The sequence below is a fragment of the Mustelus asterias genome, chromosome 16 (genome assembly GCF_964213995.1).
Source record: "Mustelus asterias chromosome 16, sMusAst1.hap1.1, whole genome shotgun sequence".
NCBI classification, from domain to species: Eukaryota; Metazoa; Chordata; class Chondrichthyes; order Carcharhiniformes; family Triakidae; genus Mustelus; species Mustelus asterias.
In genome coordinates this window covers 36,821,362-36,840,605 of record NC_135816.1, presented here as the reverse complement: position 1 = coordinate 36,840,605, position 19,244 = coordinate 36,821,362, and positions in this window count along the sequence as shown.

Here is a 19,244-nt window from a genome sequence, read left to right as displayed (position 1 = left end):
AGCGTGTGCAACAACACTGCAGAACACCAACCCATTAACCTCCACACACACATATATATATCTATATATATCTATATACTCACTGCCTCTCCCTATTAAACTCTCAGATGGTCTTTCTCCAGTTAAGCAGCATTCAGACCTATTGCTGTTGCTGCCATTGTGGGAAAATAGCAGATTGCTGCATCCGCATCTGGTTATAAATTTTCTCTGAAATATAACTCTTGATTTAAATAAAGCAGGACCAGTGAATGTCAGGAATCAGTAAGTGCTCATTTCGGACATAAACGGAAAATGTATTAAATGCGCAGCATCGACCCTGTGCAATAAGTTTCGGGCTGGAAAATAAGCTCAAGAACTCAGCCACATCTCTATCATATTAGCCCGGGGGGGGGAGTTCTTCATTGCAGCGGTTGCTACAATATCGTTACTGTAAATTCCTGCAACGGATTATTTTCCGTTTTCAACTACGACGTTAACATTATTTGATATAATTGCACGCTCTGCTTACTAATCTCAGAAATTGCCCTGGGCAAATATTCTCTCTTCAGTCTGCCCTGTGCCAAATGTATTGTCAGAAACTGTCCAGCTCCTCTTTGACCTTTACTAGTCCTTGCTGGTACATGTGCAAGCACCTGGAACAACAACGCAAGCCCTGTGAAGATCCAACTGCAAATATTTTACCCGGCAGGTGTGAGGAGAGCTTCATTTTGGCTGCAGCTGCTGAAAGATATTTACTAAAATCTTAATCAACTTAAACTACCCAATAAAACCACAAAGAGCTGTCAGGGTAAACTGCTCCGACACTTCTCTCTCTCAGGTACCACGTCCTAAGAGGGCATTGGTGACCATGGACGAAAACATGCTGGAAAATCTCAGCAGGTCTGACAGCACCTGTGGAGAGAGAACAGTGTTAACCGTAGTGGGCTGGGGGGGGGGGGGGGGGTGGGCAGGGGGGATTCTCCAGCCTTCCAGCCACATGTTTCCCGCCTGCGGGAAGTGGCGTGCTGTTTACTGGTGATGGGATTCTCTGATCCCCTCGCTGTCAATGGGATTTCCCATTGATGTCACCCCATGCTGGTGTGAAACCCATGGGAGGGGGTGCACTGCCAGCGGTACTGGAGACTCCTGCCCCCGTGAATGGCTGGAGAATTGGTCTCAACGATTCGAGTCTGGATGACAAAGCTCTGACAACAGCGCTGACGCTGGGCGGCATGGTGGCACAGTGGTTAGCACTGCTGCCTCACAGCTCCGGGGACTTGGGTTCGATTCCCAGCTTGGGTCACAGTCTGTGTGGAGTTTGCACGTTCTCTCCTTGTCTGCATGGGTTTCCTCCGGGTGCTCCAGTTTCCTCTCCTAAGGAGGAAAGCAATCTGTAAGGAATGTCCAAGATGTTTGGACATCTTTAACCCGTCCAAAGATGTGCGGGTTAGGTGCATTGGCGATGCTAAATTGCCCCCTAGTGCCCCGGGATGCATAGTTTAGAGGGATTAGTGGATAAATATGTGGGGTTATGGGGATAAGTCCTAAGTGGGATTGTTGTCGGTGCAGACTCGATAGGCTGAATAGCCTCCTTCTGCACTGTAGGATTTCTATGATTCTAAGTGTCATCCAGACTCAGAATATTAACTCTGTTCTCCCTCCGTGGATGCTGTCAGACCTGCTGAGATTTTCCAGCATTTTACGTTTTTGTTTCAGCTTCCAGCATCCGCAGTAATTTGCTTTTATCTTGGTGACGATAGATTGGTCCATGATTATGACTGGCAAAGGGGTTTGCTGTTGCCTTCTGCAGTATGGTTGACCAGAAAACTCTTACCACCTGCTGTCAAACATATAGGAAGGATTTACAGGTTGGCAATCAACCTGTTTCACCACATTATGGGCACAGCTCCAAGGGTCATCAAGCCCTGAAGTAAGGCATGAAGCTAGACCTTCTGGCCCAGAAACAGTGATACCACCACAAGACCTCCCTACCCTACATTATCTATTAAAAAAACACAGCATGCTTTAAAAAAACATTTAGGTTAACAACACTTATAGAGAAAATAAGATAGAGTTAATGGATTTCATCAGAATCTTGAAATGACAGAGGACAGGAAACTATTAAATAAAACATGTAATTGTTAGTACAAAACATTGGGAGACAATAATAGAGTATTTAGAGAAATGAAAACTGTGTCTGCATTGGTCTCTTCATATCAAAGTTTATTTCAAAATGGGATCTAAACAGATTAAAGTTAAAGTTTATTTATTAGTCACAAGTAGTCTTACATTAACGCTGCAGTGAAGTTACTGTGAAAATTCCCAAGTCGCCACACTCCGGCACCTGTTCGGATACACTGAGGGAGAATTTGGCATGGCCAATGCATCTGACCAGCATGTCTTTTGGAGTGCGGGAGGAAATCGCACACACACAGGGAGAACATGCAAACTCCGCACAGACAGTGGCCCAAGGGAATCAAACCAAAGATGAAGAAACCTCAAGATAAAATTAAAGCAAAGAGTTAGATATCAGAGCCGAGTGTCAAGTTGAAAGCATTTGTTCAGCATGTTTGCACTTGTAAGGTAAAATAAAACCCATTTAAGAGTAGATGACCGTTTGCCCAGTTAAGCAGCTAGGATGATTTTCACCAATTAGTGAATGCACTAATGTCCTTGAGTATAGCAACAAGGGCATTGTTCCAATTCTATGTACAGTGAATATGACTCTAGATGCCTCTGAACCAGTTCATTCTCACTTGAAAATGTTCAATGGATGCCAAATACAGGCAACTGTAGGTAGGTGTGAGCCTTTCCTGGATTTCTGACTGCAAATTGAGTGTCGCAATTGTGATTTCTCAACTTGAACATGTGAGCTTCTTATTTATATTTTTTGTGCATTCTGAATTCTGGCAAAAATATTTAAGTTTATTTATTATCACAAGTAGGCTTACATTAACACCACAAGAAAATCCACTAGTCGCTCCAACACCTGTTCGGGTACACTGAGGGAGAATTTAGCATGGCCAATGCACCTAAACAGCACATCTTTTGGAGTGTGGGAGGAAACCGGAGGAAACCCATGCAGACATGGGAAGAAAGTGCAGACTCCGCACTGACAGTGACCCAAGCCGGGAATTGATCCCGGGTCCATGGCCTGTGAGGCCGTAGTGCTAACCACTGTGCCACCGCATCACCCGGTCCTGGTCAAAGAGCTTCTTTAAATCAGATCTCTTATTATAAATTGCCATGCTAAGGGACTTAGAAAATGAGTTGGTAAGAAGGTTAAAGGTCTGCTTTAAGTACACATTCTTATTATCATCTATCATGCCCGTTGCAGGAATGTCTGATTAATTACTTTGAACATGAACTGTATTCAGTTTATAATTTTCTAAAACTTTATTTAAAAATGGATGTCCAACAAGACTACTAAGATGGCTGCCAAAGATCAGTTGACTCTTGCAATTTCTGCCTTAATTCTCTGGAAATTTCCTGATTAAATAACCATGGGCGGATGTACCAAGATGTACCAACCATGGATATACCAAGATGAAATCCATCTGTCGGATTTAAACCTGCTATTATTTATGGATTCACCTGAAACTCAAAATCTAGTAGACCTCAAGAGTCTCTGGCTCTGAGCTCAACAAACAAAAGCTGCAGAGACCAGTTTATGAATAGTGGAAGCGTGAATAGACACCTCCATCCATTCTCCATTGTTTAGCAATGGCTTCTAGCTTTAAACCATTCTGGTTGGACAATAGAGTATATGATCAGGTGGTCACTTGATCAAAATTGTCTTCAGATAACAAATGTATTATCCCAAGAACCAGGGAGGAAATAGTCAGCCTGCAGAGAACATAAAGAAACTGCCGCTGCAGAAAAGACAAGAACACCAAGGCCTTTTTACAAATCTTGAGACAGTTACATCTTTAATTCCCTCAGCTGTTTCTTTTCAAGTCCACCAGGACAGAAACTTGACCTCCTGGTAAGAAAACCCAAGTAACTAACTTCAAGATCCACACTTGAAATCCAGCTGGGGCCCTCCCCCTAGAACAAAAATATGAACTGTCAGGGATTTTCCCGTCTCTACACAGCCAACCTGGGAGTGAAAATCTGGACCAAGTATCTGGTTTTGTTAGTTAACTTTTCTTTAGTTTGATGCGTCAGCTGCCTGTTCAGTACTATTTAGTCTGTTGATTTTAATTAAAAGTCTTAAAACATGATATCTTGGTTTTGTGATTCTTCTCATTGGTATTTGGGAAATTCATATATTTTTCAAAAAAAGTTATTGGTCTCGACCTGGATTGTAACACTAATGATTCACTAATCACAGAGGCATAGATCGGGTGGACTCTCAGAGGCTTTTTCCCAGGGTGGAAATGGCTGCTACAAGAGGACACAGGTTTAAGGTGCTGGGGGGTAGGTACAGGGGAAATGTTAGGGGGAAGTTTTTCACACAGAGGGTGGTGGGCGAGTGGAATCGGCTGCCGTCAGTGGTGGTGGAGGCAAACTCAATCGGGTCTTTTAAGAGACTCCTGGATGAGTACATGGGACTTAATAGGATGGAGGGTTATAGGTAGGCCTAAAAGGTAGGGATATGTTCGGCACAACTTGTGGGGCCGAAGGGCTTGTTTTGTGCTGTAGTTTTTCGATGTTTCTATGTAAGATCATTGATGAAACAGCTGAAGATGAGTGGATCAAGGACGCTTCCCTGAATAACTCCTGCAGTAATGATATGAGCATGGTTGATTTTCCTCCAATAATAAAAGTACCTTCTAACTGCTGGAATAATAGAGCATCCTTGGCATTTCAGGGTCTAAACTTGAATAACATATTACAATTCCTCAATCGATTAGAAAAAGGAAAGCAAATGCAGTTTGATAAAATGGGGTAATATCCAAGATAATTTTTGCTCCTTTTTAAACATGAAAGTGATGTTTTCCGTGAGACAGTTTCAGAATCCATGAAAGCGGAAAGATAATGAATGGAAATATCAAAGCCAGAAGAAAAAAAATCCAAATGAAATCTAAAACTGAAATTTATCCAATTATTTTCTCAGTTGTAAAGAAAGCTTCTCAAAGCCAAATAAGATGAAGGGAGGGATTACAAGTATAAAATGGCATACCGAAAGGGAATTAATTCTTTAGTTTCAAATAAAAAAAGATTCAGTACAAACAAAGGCTTAATACTAATCTAATTACAATATATAAACACACTAGAACGGTTACCAATTTAATAGATGAATTTGTGTTTATATTGCAACAAGTTAGCGTTTTCACTGAACCCCTAAATGTAATTACAGGTGTTTGATTTCTACTTGTTTTTTTAACCAAAATAGATTTACTTGTCCAGAATGCCTGCAAAACTCTTTTCACCTTTTCATCTTCCATTCTTTTAAGGTACTCCAAAAAACCCCCTCCTATTGTGATCAACATCCTTCCCAATGTCTCGTTCTCTGGCTTTTTATCTGCACCCAAAATGATTTTTCTATGCCAAAGGCACTGTAGAAAAACAAGTCGTGTTGTCACATAAGTAGCGTAACTGATATGAATTAAGTACTAATTCCGCGCATTGGACCTGAATTTGAATCATACTAAAGAAGATGCCCATCAGTGACAAAGCCCTTAGAGAGAAAATTTCAATTTTCCAGTCCCGCCAGCCCTGGGAATAGTCGCAGGGCGGATGGAAAATTTGATGGACCGTTGAAAGAGCTGTTGAACTTGGGCAGGAAGTTCTGATCTCGGAACGGGTAGGACCATAAAATCCTGCTCATTAGACCTGTTCCACCCAAAGTTATTTAATAGGCTAATATCCAAAAATGTTTTTCTGTCCAGGTCCTCTTTTGCACATCCATACACCTGAAAGAACTGGTACACTAGAAGTTCCCCCATTTTGAACTGAAGTTGGCCTGACAGCAATGATGCTATTTGACTGGCCCACAAATTCTCCTCCATTTTCAGAGGGAACTACCTCTGTTCACCAGCTTCTCCTAATGGCAGGTTTGCCAGCTTAACGTGCCTGGATATATGGGGACAAACTGGCTTCTTTCCACTACCCGTACAAAGCACCATTATACTCATGGGATTTGGATATAGGAACAATACTTCAAATCTTTAGACTTCGCTCCTTCAAAGTTTAACGCACATAGGCCATTATTATAAATTTAAGTCTGAAAAGCTTAGATCTGCTTCCTGGATCGATTCTCCGATATGTCACTGCCTGATCCTACATGTCAAACAACCTTGCCAATTATTTTGAAAGGGATGTTCCTAATCTTCTTAAAAGAACATTCTAAAGGATAATGTTCGGGCAATTTATTTCCAAAGCATTTTAACATAACACACTTAGTTGGAACAGTTGCAATTTAACAGCTCAGGAAGAGCAGATCTATCTTGTTACTTTTGGTATTGAGTCATAACTTGGGAACAGATAAAATTATATGTTTTTTGTAGTTGTCATGATTTCAAATATTAAGACCCCTTTATATGTAGTACTCGTGTTATTCATGTCATACTTCCCTACTGCACGACAGAGCTTTAATAAAGCAGAACTCATTCAAACTGCAATGTCTTCAAGCTGTAATTGAGTTGGGACATTTTTACGGTTGTCTACAAATTTATGATACATTTGTAAACACTATGTAGCATTGGCCATGAAACCATTTCTCTCCGTTGGTTAAAATCTAACATTTCAGAATTTGCAGCTGAGATATGCCCCCAGAAAATTAAAAATCTACACTCAACATAATTGCAGATCAGTATATCATCCTTAACATTGGTAAGAGGTTTTGTGATTTTGTTTACATGTAATAAAATAGACATTCTATGTAATGCTCTAGTTTTTAGATGTCTGCACCTGTATAGAGAGTAGGGAAATACCCTTTAAATTGCCTCAATAATGTTCTCCAAAAGGGATTTGGAGATTAAAGATGCTTACACAAAATGGAGCCAGTTGTTAAATGCAATGCTGGGAAATCAACCTCATTAAAATGATGAAGATATAATGAAACAGAACATTCTTTACCAATAAGAGATTAAGCACTGATCTCAGGAATAGCTTGTTGGTGGAAAATAAATATTTTAATGATTATAAGTATTTATATTAATAGTCTTATCTAGTCCTGTGAAGGACCTGAAGAATGACTGAGCAGTTAAGGGAGGAAAATAATAATTTGGGTTCTTAGATAAACATGAGCTAAATTTTACAGCACCTCAGGAGCAGGTTGGCAGCCGAGGGAAGCCATAACGTTGCGCCATGCCAGTTGTAATTTCACCAGCAGGGCAAAGTATCAGGAGGCCTGTCCACCCATTGGCCAATTGAGGCCCTTAAGTGGCTAATTAAAGGGCCTCTTCCTGCCACTGCTGACCTCCGCAGTGGGGGAGCCTTGCACCAACAGTCCAACCCATCACGCCTCACTGGACGGTTTGGGTGCTGGGCTGCAAGAACAGCTAGCCAAGCTGAGAACTGGGGATGGGGTGGGGAAGGGGTGGGTGGGGGGCGGGCAGGGGGGGGTGGGGGGGGAGGTATTGGGGTGGTTGGCGCAGGCTCATCCCTGACATGTACATCACATTGTGGAAATCCCGTCCACAGGCAAAAATTCATCCTCATGTTTCAATAACGTGAGAAATCCCAGAATATGTGATATTTGGAAGTGATGGACATCACGGAACCCTTTTACCACATGTGTCACGTAGATTGGTCATTTAAAATGGAAAGGAGTTTTTCTTCAAATTCAGAGTGCTTGGCACAACTCTCAGCAGATTAACTTCATTAGATGTAGTTTCGATTAGTTAGAAGATAATTTGCTTTGCCTTCCCTAGTCATCTTGGGTGGAATTCTCTCATTTTGAGACTCAGTGTGGTGGTGGGAGGCTCCAGTTGCACCTTTCCCTCCGACCAGAATGGCGGGATCCCACACCAGATTCTGTGCTCAGAACCACATTAATTATGCACAGGTGAATTCCCCTCCAAATCTCATGACAAGCTGGTAGTTTATTAGTCTGCCCTCCGTATGCCGGTGAACTCAAAGCTCCAGGTGCCATATTTCATCACCAGTCCAACACACTCCTCATTCTTGAGAATCCCCTTGTCTTCACCGAACCGTAGATGATGTCAGCAACCCAGAGAAAAAAGGTTAGCAGCCTCAAGAAGATGCCTGTTCCTCGATTCAGCCACACCACCGCCCCCCCCCCGCTCCTCCCTCCACCCCCACCACCCCAACACGCGAGGATGGCCATGCCCCAATTGGATTTCCCCCCACCACATCTGGTGTCTTCACACGTCCAATTCCAGTAAACAATGTGGATCCCTTTGACCTTTTTTGAGAGCTTTTCATGCAGCCTTGTCAGGGTCCAACTTCCTTCCCCTTGGTCTTCCCTCCACCTTCCAGTGTCTGTCTTCTTCATCCTGATGTTTGTGTTCATTTTCTTGGGGGTGGCACGGTGGCGCAGTGGTTAGCACTGCTACCTCAGAGCACCAGGGACCCGGGTTTGATTCCCGGCTTGGGGCAGTGTCTGTGTGGAATTTGCACGTCCTCCCCATGTCTGCGTGGGTTTCCTCCGGGTGCTCCGGTTTCCTCCCACAGTCCAAAGATGTGCAGGTTAGGTGGATTGGCCATGCTAAATTGCCCCTTAGTGTCAGGGGGACTAGTTAGGGTAAATGCATGGGGTTATGGGGATAGGGCCTGGGTGGGATTATGATCAATGCAGACTCAATGGGCTGAATGGCCTCCTTCTGCGCTGTAGAATTTTATGATTCTATCCACCACCTTGCCCCTCTACCTGCCATCATGAGCCCTCACCTACCCTACCCTCCTTACACAGCCTTCCTTTCACATTCCTCCACTTGTCTTTGTCGTGGCTGCATGACTCCTGCAGCACAGTGCTGTCCAGATAGACACTACTGTGTGGAACCAAGGAGAAGGAGACCCCTGTACTCCCCTGGCACAGTGACACAATAGGGTCCATGGGTCCAGCAGCATGGTGCTGTCCGTGAAGACCAGTTCAGCAGGGAGATAAAGGGCAGGAACTGATCTGTCCCAAGCAGGATGGTGAGCAGCACAGTGCTACAGCAGAAAGGCTTTGCTGCACTCACCTCAGAGTCTCTGGCCAACTCAGGCCTGTCTTGTGCATTGTCTCTCTTTGCCAATTAGGTTTTAGATCAATGTATTTTCATGCTGACATGATCCCAGATTGGAAGGCCTGATGGGAGAACAGCGGGCAGCTGTTTTTCAAGCATTCTTGAGATGCAGCTTGGCATCCACAGCTCCAGCCAATGGGAAGGCCGATCCACCATTAACCGGCCATTGAGAGAATTGTTATGTGATTTCACACTGGCGAGTTTCTGACTCATTGGCTCCCACTAGATTCTCCGCTTCCGCCTGCCACTGGGGGGATGGGCGAATTCCGCCCCTTATTCCAGCAGATGTAGATGGATTCCTTTATAATTACAAGCTATATCCAAGAAGTTATATGAGGAAAATTGTGTGGTTGCATGAGCCAGTTACAGGTAGAGGTAAACGTGACACTCAATTATACAAATTGACTGAGACCAAGTGAGAGTTAAGCCAACTGATACACATCCAGTCATTTGTACATGGAAGGATTGATCCAGGACAGAGGAGCCAATTGCAACAAATAACCTCATCACTGAAGGCTCACCAACTTGATGTTCCAAAAACTAATCATACCATCCCAGGGGAGGAAAATCATCAACTCATAAGCACAAGGTTGTATAAGCTCTGGAAGCATTGCTAACCACAGTAAGAAGTATAACAACACCAGGTTAAAGTCCAACAGGTTTATTTGGTAGCAAAAGCCACTAGTTTTCAGAACAGGCTGTTCCTCCGTCAGATGGGTGGGAGTTCTGATCACAAACAGGGCACAAAGACACAAACTCAATTTACATGAATAATGATTGGAATGTGAGACAATACACATCTCTTTAACCTGTGCTTAATGCTCCCTCCATTCACATTGTCTGTACCTTCAAGACTTGATTAGCTGTAAAGACTCACATTCCAATCATTATTCATGTAAATTGAGTTTGTGTTTTTGTGCCCTGTTTGTGATCAGAACTCCCACCCACCTGACGAAGGAACAGTCTGTTCGAAAAGCTAGTGGCTTTTGCTACCAAATAAACCTGTTGGACTTTAACCTGGTGCTGTTAGACTTCTTACTGTGTTTACCCCAGTCCAATGCCGGCATCTCCACATCAGCATTGCTAACCACCAGCCCATGGGCTAACAATGGAAATAATATTGGCATGCCACGTATCTGGAAAATTCATCCAAATCTCAATCAATGTGCAGTACTCACACCCTGATTCCAACCATAAGTGAGAGCTCAGCCTTCAAGGAATGCTGAGTTGCATTGATGCACCAAACTACCTTTACAACCCATTTCGTCAAGTGACTCTTTATTAATTACATTATTCAAAATGTTATATAACTTATTACCATTTGTGCCTATTAATTGTACTCTTATTTAAACATATATAATTATAGTTTATAGTCAATAATTACTGTTTCGTGAATGGTTTGTTGTCTGACTTCTTATTTGATGATTTGATCATTTACTCGGTAGGTAGTTATCCTGATTGAGAAATTGTACAGTGTACCACATGGGTTACTTGTAAAGAAGGTAAATTCACATGGGATACATGGTAATTTGATAAAGTGGATTCAAAATTGGCTCAGTTGACAGAAGGCTGCTTTAGTGACTGGAAGCCTGTGTCCTGTAGTGTACCACAGGGATCTGTGTTGGGCCCCCTATTATTCGTCATTTATATAAATGACATTGATCACTATGTGGGGGGTAGGATTAGTACGTTTGTGGATGGCACAAAGATTGGACAGGTGATTAACAGTGAGGCGGAGTGTCTTGGGCTACAGGAAGATAGAGACAGAATGGTCAAACGGGCAGATAAGTGGCAGATAGAATTTAACCCTGAAAAGTGTGAGGAGGTACACTTTGGAAGGAGTCATTTGACAGGAAAGTATTCAATGAATGGTAGGACACTAGGAAGTTCTGTGGAACAAAGGGATCTTGGTGTGTTTGTTCACAGATCCCTGAAAGTGGAAGGGCAGGGTGGTGCAAAAGGCATATGGGACACTTGCCTTTATCAGTCGAGGCATAGATTAGAAAACCAGGGAAGTCATGTTGAAGTTGTGTAGAACTTTGGTGAGGCAACAGCTAGAGTACTGTGTGCAGTTCTGGTCGCCATATTACCAGAAGGATGTGATTGCACAGAAGGGAGTGCAGAGGAGATTTACCAGGATGCTGCCTGGGGTGGAACATTGAAGTTATGAAGAGAGGTTGGGTAGGCTTAGATTGTTTTCGTTAGAGCAGAGAAGACTGAGGGGCGACCTGATCGAGGTGTAGAAGATTATGAGAGGCATGGACAGAGTGGATAAGGAGAAACTATTCTGCTTAGTTGAAGGGTCAGTCACGAGGGGACATAGATTCAAGGTGAAAGGGAGATGTGAGGAAAAACGTTTTTACCCAGAGGGTGGTGACGGTCTGGAATGCACTTCCTGGGAGGGTGGTGGAGGCGGGTTGCCTCACATCCTTTAAAAAGTATCTGGATGAGCACTTGGCACATCATAATATTCAGGGCTATGGGCCAAGCGCTGGCAGATGGGATTAGGTGGGAGTTCAGTTCAGGTGTTTCTAATGTGTCGGTGCAGACTCGATGTGCCGAAGGGCCTCGTCTGCGCTGCATGATTCTATGATACGCGAATTCAGTCTGAACTAGTTGATGCAAGACAGTTTAGAGAGCCAAACCTAGGTAACATTGCTTCAAGACCTTAAATAGGCAATCAACTCAGAGTTAAGGTAAAAGGGGTTAAAGGATCCATCTGGTCCTTTAGCATAAATTTGATTCAATACTTAAACCTCATACAAGTGGGTGGGTTTTGTTTGCAAATTCTTTCAACATAACAAACATGATCTGAATATCAAAGGGTTTCCTTTAAATCTGACTTAATTATATTGATGATTAAGTACATTAAAAACATGAATCCAAAAGAATCTGAGCTAATGCCTAACAAGCAAATATTCCATGCTTATAAATTCAAGTGTTTCTCACACATACCAGCACAGATTGTCATCTAATATTTGTAATCCTTTGAATTACTGCTTGGATTTTTATACATCTGTTTCCTCCTCCCCTCTCTTCCTGTAAGTACTGAGGATCATTACTAATCTTTCTGATAAACTACATTAACAGAATTGTACATAAATTACCTAAGCAGTCAAATCCGTCTCTCTTGACTAATAATGAGTGCAGTATGTTACACAACATCAACTTGGAAACTCAACTCTCAAATGTAAACTTGTAAAAATTTGGCCCAACAGGATGCCTGGGCTGCAGGCTTTGCTGCCATCGCCAGGATGCCCTCTGTGCAGGGGGCTATAGAGGGCACTCATGTCACAATGTGGGCCCCATGGAATCAGGGAGTGCCTTTCATTAACAGGAAAAGGTTCCACTGCATGAATGTGACCACCTGCTGCACATCATGCATGTGTGTGCACACCACCTCAGGAGCATGCATGATAGCTACATCTTGCAGAGCTTAGACATCTCACAGGTCTTTGAGGACCACCTCAGGCCGCTGGGATGGCTCGTGGGGGACAAGGGCTACCCGCTGCAGTCATGGCTGATGATGCCAGTGAAGAGGCCTGAGATTGAAGTGGAGACCCGCTATAATGAGGCCCACACTGCCACCCAATCTGTCGTGGGGCTCCAGTACTGCCCACACAGAGGGTCTTCCGCATCATCGTGGTCTGTTGTGTGCTTCACAGTCTGGCGCAGCAGCGGGAAGACATCTTGGAGGAAGAGGGCCAGGCAGATCCCCCTGCGGAGGAAGGGGAACCAGGAGAATGTGGAGGACGAGGCTGAGGAGGAGACAGAAGATGGAGGACAGGTGGCGGCAAGGATTTGGCAGGACAGTGAGGGAGGCCCTCATCGTGGCAAGGTACACACACAAGGAGGCCTGGTGTCCCATCGCCCACCCCCCTGTCATCACCACCTCCACCCCCCCTACTTGAATTTATCCAAGTGCCCTGCTATAATGTATTTAAAAATAGCTTCTTAGAAGCTAATTGGCCTATGGTTTCCTGCTTCCCTTTTTGAATAAAGGAGTTACATTTGCTATTTCCCACTCTAAAGGAATCTTCTCCAAATCTTTGAGAATTTTGGAAAATTAAAACAAATGCATAAACTATTTCAATCGCCACTTCCTTTAAAACCCTGGAATAAAGTCCATCAGGATCCAGGGATTTGTCAGCTGTGCAGAATTGATCACAATGCTCTATCTGAGGTCTAATGCGTGCTTTACAAAGGTATAACTTGTATTTGTACATTATTGTTCAAGTCAAGGATCCCATGTACTTACAACCATCTCAACTTATCCTGGTGTGTGTTTTCGAACAAGGGAGTTGGATGAGTGAGGAAATCTTAATCTCATCCTAAAGATCTACCAATGAGGGGAAAATTACCTGGACACTTTACACCAGGATACGATCACATCCCTTAGAGTTTTCGGATTTGGTCAGTGGTCAGGGAGAGGAGGATAGATGATGAGTGAGGCTGGTAAAGGGACCCAGAGGACAAGAGTACAGGAGTCGCAGCCTCTACAATTATCTGACAGGTTGGAAGCTCATCAGTTTGCCTGGGTGAATGTGAGGGCTGGAGGGTGGATGAACCAACTGACCATGGTGCAGCAGATTTTTATCACACTTGTGTTAAATTTTCCACTACGAATGTAGGTACTGGAATTTATCATGGAAATGACGTGCTGTTTGTTTGCAATGGCACATTTTTAATGCCTCACAATGATGCTGGACATTCACGTTGGAACTCAGACAGGAAATCTGACAAAGGGACAGGAACAGTCATCCTTAACAAGTGTGACAATACAAACAAAATACAAGCCATTCTCAAGGACAAATCCAAATTTGTATCCATTGGACCTGCCACTCAACATAGAATCCCTACAGTGCAGAAGGAGGCCACTCAGCCCATCGAGACCACACCAACAACAATCCCACCCGAGCCCTATCCCCATAACCCCATGTATTTATCCTAGCTAGTCCCCTGCCACTAAGGGGCAATTCAACATTGCCAATCAACCTAACCCACACATCTTTGGACTGTGGGAGGAATCATAGAAATCGTAGAATCATAGAAACCTTACAGTGCAGAAGGAGGCCATTCGGCCCATTGAGTCTGCACCAACCACAATCCCACCCCAGGCCCTATCCCCCAACCCCACACATTTACCCCGCTAATCCCTCTAACCTACACATCCTGGGGCACTAAGAGGCAATTGAGCATGACCAATCAACCTAACCCGCACATCTTTGCACTGTGGGAGGAAACCGGAGCACTTGGAGGAAACCCACGCAGACACGGGGAGAAATGTGACCAGACAGCCTTGCTTGAAAGTAAGCTAAGATAAATGCTTCTTGAAGATACCATCTGCAGGATTGTAAGCACCTCCCTCCAGTATGCCACCAAACTCCATTTCCAGTTTTGGCAATGCCCAGTGCCCCTGACTGCCTCACCTCCCCCCACCCCCAAACTCCCAAGATAGGGAACTTGCCCACCAAGAGTATCACTATCACAGCTGCATGCTCCCTGTTTTCTGGGCTGCAGCCTCCTCCCTGACAATAGGGAGTTAAGCCTATCAATTAGGCTGGATTTCTGCATGTGGAGCCTTTTAGATAAAACAGGCACTCCCGTGGAGAGAGCAGCAACACAACCCATCATCCTCACTCAGAAAACATGCCCAGGGTCATTGTTTCCACAAATTCCACAATGCTGTTTCCTACAACACTGACAACACTTCAAATAGCTATAAAGCGTGTTATAAAGGCATCCTATGGTCATGAAAGGCACTATATAAATGCAAATCTTTCTTCATATTAGTGTTGAATTTAACCCCTTCAAGTGCAGGCTGTTTCCCCAGGTTCTACTCTTCTTTTCTTTATTTACTCATGGGACATGGGCGTCGCTGGCTGGCCAGCATTTATTGCCCATCCCTAGTTGCCTCTGTTCAGAGGGCAGTTGAGAGTCAACCTCATTGCTGTGGCTCTGGAGTCACATGTAGGTCAGACCAGATAAGGATGGCAGATTTCCTTCCCTAAAGGACATTCGTGAACCAGATGGGTTTTTCTAACAATTGACAATGGTTTCATTGTCATCATTAGGTTCTTAATTCCAGATTCCATCAGACTTTTGAATGGAACTACCTTGCATTAAGTTGATCTTTCTCTACACCTTAGCTATGACTGTAACACTACATTCTGCACTCTCTCGTTTCCTTCTCTATGAACGGTATGCTTTGCCTGTGTAGCGTGCAAGAAACAATACTTTTCACTGTATGTTAATACATATGACAATAATAAGTCAATTTTTTTTATTGAATTCAAATTCCACCATCTACCCTGGTGAGGTTCGAACCCGGGTCCCCAGAACATTAGCTGAGTTTCTGGATTAATAATCTAACGATAATACCACGAGGCCTGTTCTGGGCAAGGTAAAATAACTGATTTGGTTTACATTATCTAGTACTGCCTGAAATCTTAAAACTGGAAATTCTATTGTACTTCAACCTTCTCCTTTATCACTGAGAACTTGCCAAATTTACATAATTACTCCTCAGTTCAATCCATCCATCACCTCAATCATTCTGTTTGCTCTCTCCTGCGTTCTTTAATATCTGCAACACTGAATGGGATTGTGGCAGCCAGAACTGTTCACACACACACATTCTAAGTGTGAATATACTATGATTTATAAAGTCACATGCGTGACTTACTATTTTACCCCAATATTAAACATTAAATGTACCCCAACATTTTATTCGCAGTTACTAAACATTGTTGCTTCAATTATTCTCGGACCTGTTCAGAGCATTTGTGATTTTATTGTTGCAGATTGAGAAATGCAATTTTTAAAAAGATTCTCTGATTACTGTAAACATATTATTTGCCAAATAACATAAAGCAACAGTTTGATGATGCTGCCATCTGGTGTAGCTTTAGTGGAACTCTCTCTTTCAAATGGATCATCTGCAGCCCTGTATGTACATTTCAGTGTTGCCTCAAAGCATACTTTGAGCAAACAAAATATGCTGTTGCAATATGCCTGCTGCAGCTACATCTATATCCCAATAAACAACAAATAGATCAACCAAAAAGAAGCCACTCAACCCATAAACCTACATCTTTGCTGCTCAAGCCGTGTCTTTGCAACAGTTAGTCACAAAAAAGATCATGAACTCCAACACAAATGTTTTACATTGATATTTTCATGTATGCCATTAACATAACGTGTTTTAGACTGTTTTGGTGTACAAGGCACCACTGATAAACATTGTTAATGAAGGTATTTCTGACATCTTGAACTAATGTTGAATGGAAATGCAACAACTGCTCAGCAATTCAAAATCAGAAACTTCAAAAGCTAAATATCCGATTTAATAGCCAGACCTCAGAAAATGTATTAATAGAAGTTTAGATTCTTGAAAACTGATCCAAAGACCTACTGGGTGAAATTTAATGTTACTAGTGTGGGTCGAGCTATGGATTTGGAAGTTCTCGTGGCGAGAATACCCAATTAAATCCGACTATGCAACAACTAACCAGTTAACAACAATTATGCACTGGAGCTAGGAAAGGAGAGACAGGCAGAAATATCCCAAGCTCAGAATCAGCTGATGGGGGTTTTCCTTTTCTAAAATGGTACCAGAACTTGTTCACCAATTAGGTAAATACCAACCACAACATTTATTTACATATCACCATAATACAGAGGCTTGCAGCCTCATGGCGGCCGGTCAGCTTCTGAGAATGTTCTGCAACAGAATCACAAGCTCACCAGGGTGATTCCCCCATCCTGCTCCCAGATTGGTTCCCCGGGTCATGCGGCCCTTACTCTGAAGATGGATCTTTAAAGGGACAATCACCACACTTGCAGCGTCGACTAACTGGCAGCATCATTAATGCAGACACAGCGAGGAATCACTGTCCTGACCTCATCTCCAGACCTTCACACGGCAGACCTCCACTCTCAGCCTCTGGACCTCCACCATCAGCCTCTGGACCTCCACCATCAGCCTCTGGACCTCCACTGTCAGCCTTTGACCTCCACTGTCAGCCTCTGGACCTCATTCCCCAGCATCATCCTCCAGACTTCCATCCTCCACCCTCATCCATCACCGTCATCATCCATCCTCATCCTCCAGACCTACACCCAGACCTCCAGCCTCAATCATCAGACGCCAGCCACATCCGTATTCATTGAGATCTGTCAATGGTGTAGAGCAGAGGGCTGCAGACAGGGAAATAGCTCTGAACAGAGAAAGGGTGGCCTCACGGTTCAGGGATGCCACCCTGCAGGTTCTCCTCCAGAGTGTCCAGGAACAACTGGAGATGATATCACGTGACCTCCCGACTGACCAAGATAGCTTTGTAAGAAGTCTCACAACACCAGGTTAAAGTCCAACAGGTTTATTTGGTACTAGCTTTCGGAGTCTCAGGCTCCTTCATCAGGTGAGTGAGAACTTGTATTCACAAACAGGGCGCATACAGACACAAACTCAATTTACAAGATAATGGTTAGAATGCGAATCTTTACAGGTAATCAAGTCTTAAAGGTACAGACAACGTGAGTGGAGAGAGGGCCAAGCACAGGTTAAAGAGGTGTGTATTGTCTCCAGCCAGGACAGTTAGTGAGATTTTGCAAGCCCCCAGGCAAGTCTTGAGGGTTACAGATAGTGTGACATAAACCCAAGATCCCAGTTGAGGCCGTCCTCATGTGTGCGGAACTTGGCTATCAGTTTCTGCTCAGCGATTCTGCGTTGTTGTGTGTCATGAAGACCACCTTGGAGGATGCTTACCCGAAGATCAGAGGCTGAATGCCCGTGACTGCTGAAGTGTTCCCTGACTGGGAGGGAACACTCCTGCCTGGTGATTGTCGAGCGGTATTCATTCATCCATTGGCGTAGCGCCTGCATGGTCTCCCCAATGTACCATGCCTCGGGACATCCTATCCTGCAGAGTATCAGGTAGACAATGTTGGCCGAGTCGCAAGAGTATGTACCGTGTACCTGGTGGATGGTGTTCTCACGTGAGATGATGGCATCCGTGTCAATGATCCGGCACGTCTTGCAGAGGTTGCTGTGGCAGGGTGGGAATGGAGGGATACATCAAATGGTCTAGTTGGACCAATGAGCTGCACAGGCTTGGAGGGCCGAAGGGCCTGTTTCCTGTGCTGTACTGTTCTTTGTTCTTTGGTTGTGCGGTGTCGTGGTCACTGTTATCCTGAAGGCTGGGTAGTTTGCTGCGGACAATGGTCTGTTTGAGGTTGTGCGGTTGTTTGAAGGCAAGAAGTGGGGGTGTGGGGATGGCCTTGGCGAGATGTTCGTCTTCATCGATGACATGTTGAAGGCTCCGGAGGAGATGCTGTAGCTTCTCCGCTCCGGGGAAGTACTGGACGACGGAGGGTACTCTGTCCACCGTGTCCCGTGTTTGTCTTCTGAGGAGGCCGGTGTGGTTTTTCACTGTGGCACGTAGGAACTGTGGATTGATGAGTCGAGCACCATATCCTGTTCTTATGAGGGCGTCTTTCAGTGTCTGTAGGTGTCTGTTGCGATCCCCCTCATCTGAGCAGATCCTGTGTATACGGAGGGCTTGTCCGTAGGGGATGGCTTCTTTAACGTGTTTAGGGTGGAAGCTGGAGAAGTGGAGCACCATGAGGTTATCCGTGGGCTTGTGGTACAGTGAAGTGCTGAGGTGACCGTCCTTGATGGAGATGCGTGTGTCCAAGAATGCAACCGATTCCGGAGAGTAGTCCATCGTGAGTCTGGTGGTGGGATGGAACTTGTTGATGTCATCATATAGTTGTTTCAGTGATTGTTCACCATGAGTCCAAAGGAAGAAAATGTCATCGGTGTATCTAGTGTATAGCATCGGTTGAAGATCCTGTGCGGTGAGGAGGTCTTGTTCATGAAGATGTTGGCATATTAAGGTGCGAATTTGGTTCCCATGGCTGTTCCGTGTGTCTGGATGAAGAACTGGTTGTTGAAGGTGAAGACATTGTGGTCCAGGATGAAGCGGATGAGTTGTAGAATTGCATCTGGAGATTGGCAGTTGTCGGCGTTGAGTACTGAGGCAGTTGCAGCAATGCCATCGTCGTGGGGGATGCTGGTGTAGAGTGCCGAGACATTCATTGTGACGAGGAATGTTCCTGGTTCAACTG